Below are 4,452 nucleotides of genomic sequence, written 5' to 3' on the forward strand. Positions count from 1 at the left end.
GTTAACCAGTCAACATTTCTCTCTCTTCCATCTCATCACCTCTCTTTGTCAGCTCATCTTCTCGCCACTTCATCGTCTTCACCGGCAAGGTCGCCGACCGGCCAATTTTTTTGCCGGCGAATTTCAAACATAAAAAAAGAAGTTCTCTCTCCTCTCTCTGTAAAAAAAATAAAATTTTTATCTCTCCACTCTCTCTAAACCCTCCGGCAAAGGGGTTTCCCTTCGCCAAGGGGTTTAAAGAGAGAGAATTTCTTTTTTATGTTTGAAAGTTGTCGGTCGAAAAATTGACCGGCCGGCGACCTTGTCGGTGAAGACGATGAGGTGGCGAGAAGATGACCTGACAGAGAGGTGATGAGATGGAAGAGAGAGATATGTTGACTGATTATCGGTGTTATAACGGAAACTCAAAAAAGGGGTCATCTGGGTATTATTGATAAAGTAGGGGCTAAGCAGGAAGCTGGTCACAAAGTTGGGGACTATTTGAGAAATAACCCTTTGAAAATCAGCCGTGAATCTCTCCCATTTTTTGTTTAAGATATAAACCCTGAGAGCATCCGCCAACGGCCCTGGGTATCACCCAGGGTATCTTGTACCCAATGGCACGGGAGATCACCCGTGCCATGAACAGTAGCCACTGTTCATCTTCATCAAATGGGGGATGTGATGGGCCAGGGTAGGGGTGGCAATTTGGCCCGAACCGGCGGTTTTTTTCCCAAACCCGCCCCTAATGGGACGAGTTTTACCGCCCCGTTAATTAAACGGTTCGGGTTTGGTATGAAGTTAAAAAAACTAATCGGGTTCGGGGCGGGTTTGGTATTAGATAGTAAACTCCGCCCCGAACCGATTAGTATGTTATATTTTAAATATTTGTTTTATTTAAGGTTATGTTTCTAAAACTTTAATCTTATATTATCAATTTATTTATTTTATGTTTTATATTATTAAGTAGTTGTAGTGTTTATGATTGATAAACTCAAAGTCTTACAAGGTTGTGTTAACAATTGTTATGTTACTTCAAACTAAAATAACTTTTGTGCAACAAAATACATTGAACCCGACCCGACCCGACTCGTTTTATATTAAACGGGGCGGGGCGGGTCGGTAATGGTTTAGCAATTTTTAATTGGGACGGTTATGGTAATTGAATATCCACCCCGATTAATTATTAGGACGGTTATGGTAAAACCCGTTTACTAACGGGACGGAGTTGGGAAGGGGATGAACCGTCCCAAACCCGCCCCGTTGACATCCCTAGGCCAGGGTCATTTCTTATTTGATTTTGGTTCTTTTTTTATTCTTCTATTTCATATTAGTCCTTTTTTTTTGTTTTGTTTTTTTTATTTCAACCCTTAAGGGTCTGTTTGTTACGTGGGAAAATGGTGTGGGAAAATCGATTTTCGTACGAAAATCGGTTTTCCACTGTTTGACAAGGCCAAAAGTGTGAGAAATTCTTTTTCCGTCAGAAAAAAACGTTGGAAAAAAGCTTAAAAGATTTTACCACCAAAGAGGTGGTAAAACGGATTTCTTACTCAGCCCAAAAACACGCTCTCTCTCCTCATATCCATCCTCACACGTTCGTTCTCTTCGTTCTCCCAACCTCTCTATCTCTCTCTTAACGCACTGCTCTCTCTCAAGTACAGGTTAAGCTAAGCAATTAAGCACCTCTTCCTATCAGAACAAAAGAAACCCTAGAAATTTCATCTTCACAAAACTCTAAAACCTTTTGGTACTGAATAGTGACTAAAAAAGTAGTAGAAAAAGCTTCAGAACCATGGAAGAATTTGAATGGAAACATTGTAATGGTAACAAGAGCACCAGGATTACGTTTACATCTTTCCCCTTCAATTCCCATCTTCTCTACATGTATTTATGTTTCTTAATTTCTTCTATTTAAGGGTTTTGTTGAAGTTATTTTGGGTTATTTCATTGAGATTTTGGGTTTTCCTGTCGATCCAATTTTCTAGGGTTTCATTCATTTATGTGGGCATGTCTTTCAAGTTGATAATCACACTTGAACTTGTTTTGGGAATGGAACTATTTGGTAGGAATTTTATTTTGCTTGAGTTATTGGTTTAATAACTCTTCGAATCTATATTAATCCGAGAACTTCTATTAGAGTTACTTAGGGTTTAGAATCAGTGTTATGAATTGTGACAAATAATGTCTTGAATCTGAGACGGAACTGAGAATGCCCAATATAGTTATTTTATGATTCTAATCATGGTAGCTTAAGTTTATGGTCTAGTTATCTCAAAAAGCTCTCTTTGTGATTTTTCACCCATTAGATATATTCACACATATGGCTTATAATGATATGGAACACCAAGCACCATATGGCTTATTCTGTAATGGAAATAAGACGAGATTGGGTATACGAGTTGTGAGTTCGCGATGGGGACATTAGTTTCTACATAAAAATTGACAGCCTTGGAGTTCTTCAGACTGGAAATGTCAAATTAGGATAGACTACAATGTATCCATTACTCAGTTATTGGTGAACTTCGGCCAAAACCTTGATTTACTTACTAAGTCAGACTTGGACCCGAAGCATGGAATTATTTGCTTCCAATATCATAAAGGCATTGGGTTAACATGGATATCTACCTCTCAATTGATGTTTTCCGGTCTAAGTATTCTTAGGCTGTTATATTATGTGGATTAAAGGAGATCAGGAAGTGAACTTGGGATTTATATATTGGAGAGAAGTTATAACAGAAACTAAACCACGTGCGCACTAGGGGTGCTTATGTGCAGGTATTGTTTATATTCGAATAGACAAGTATTGAATAAAATCCTTATGTATTGGATAGCTTTCTATTTGTTAGTAATATGTCATTCTGACAACCTCGGTTTTGTTCAATAACCTTAAGTAGCAATAAACCAAGAGAACTATGCTGCTTGTTGGCTTATCTTGCATATTTGTTTTTGTAAATATTGTACTTTAATTTGGGAAATTTCTTCTGTTTTTGCAATGAACCAAGAGAACTATACTAGAACATTAATAACCTTGGAGTTGATAGTAATAGTAGTCTGAAATGCCTCTTTTTTGCTTTCATTATTCTGACTTTCATTTCATCTGCAGTATCAAGAAGACTGCAGAGATTGATCGACTAAAACTCAAGATTTGCGGATATTAACGAGAAAGCTAGGCTAAGGATGAGGTTTCGAAGTACACAAGCAAAGCTTGATGCTCATCGAGGCAGATATAGAGAAGCAATGGACGAATTGGTGTACATGAATAAGCAATATGAGGAAGCATCAACCAATCTAAAGAAACAGTTAGTACCGAAAGGGATTGAACTCCTTCACTACAAGAAATTAGAAGCTGAAAAGAAGATGCAAGCCAAGTAGATTGGTTTTTCATTAGTGTTAGCTATAGTAGTCAAAAGAGAATTCTCATGTATTTTTGTAGTATACGAAATTGGTGGATAAATGAAGGGAACATGATTTTTTTTAAAAGGCACACGCTATTTTCTCACGACCCAATCAAACACTTAAAAAACTCAATTCATATGAAAATATGGTTTTCTTTCTCATCAGAAAAAAAGTGGTTTTCTTTCCCATCAGAAAAAAAATGGTTTTCACATGTATCAAACGGACCCTTAGTGTTTTTTTTTTTTTGGGTTTAGCCTCATAGAAATTTGAATTACTTAATTAAATTATTATAAAACATAAATTAAATATTTCACTAAAACATTAGAAAAAAGACTACCTTAACTATTTTTATTTATACCCTTAATAACACAAAATCGAAGTATTAGTATTATCATCTCCACCATTATCGAGTTTGTGTACTTCGGGTTTTCGGAGACATTACAATACTATTAGTCCTAATAAGTGAACAACTTATCGAAGAATCAATAATGTTCATCATTGCCTTTTTTTTCCATAGATGATCAATAAGAGCGTCTCGTAGTTCAAAATGAGCTTGTTTATCTTTAATTTGTTTGTGCCTAGCTAAGAATCGTTTGAAACGTTTGGCTTCATTTTCAACAATTTCTACTGTCGGAATCTCAGAGAAAATGTTGGGTATTGTGCGATCGCCATATTCATCCTCTACAATCATGTTATGCATTATAATGCAAGCAAACATTATAACATGGAGCACATTTTTATCCCAATAAAGCGCCGGATTCTTAATAATAGCGAAACGAGATTGAAGAACTCCAAAGGCACTCGAGATTATGAGAAGGGCCGAAACAGCAAGAATTGAAAGACATGCTAGGAAAGATAAGCAAAGGAACGTGGATAATGAACGAAATGACAAAGAACGTGAAGTTGAGATGGCGAAAATCATTCATGAACAAAGAAAAATGGAGTATGATGTTATGCACATGGACGTCAATACAATTACAGATCCGATACGACAAGCATACTTTCGAAGAGAACAACAAGAAATATATTTTGGAAAACGAAGTGGTAGCTCGTTTGGAGGTGGAGATGGAGGTAGCT

The 4,452-nt window shown here is 36.7% G+C and overlaps 1 long non-coding RNA gene across 1 annotated transcript; it reads left to right on the top strand.

The window, feature by feature from the left end:
- The first annotated feature begins 1,507 nt into the window (after nucleotides 1-1,507).
- LOC147538047 (uncharacterized) lies at nucleotides 1,508-3,463 on the top strand. The gene is made up of 2 exons (XR_015225601.1): nucleotides 1,508-2,754; nucleotides 3,083-3,463. It is a non-coding gene; the product is annotated as an uncharacterized LOC147538047 (long non-coding RNA).
- The last annotated feature ends 989 nt before the right edge of the window (nucleotides 3,464-4,452 follow it).

This window comes from Eschscholzia californica, unplaced genomic scaffold (assembly GCF_041429995.1).
Source record: "Eschscholzia californica isolate CP2 unplaced genomic scaffold, dmEscCali1.0.p SCAF_5, whole genome shotgun sequence".
Classification (NCBI taxonomy): domain Eukaryota; kingdom Viridiplantae; phylum Streptophyta; class Magnoliopsida; order Ranunculales; family Papaveraceae; genus Eschscholzia; species Eschscholzia californica.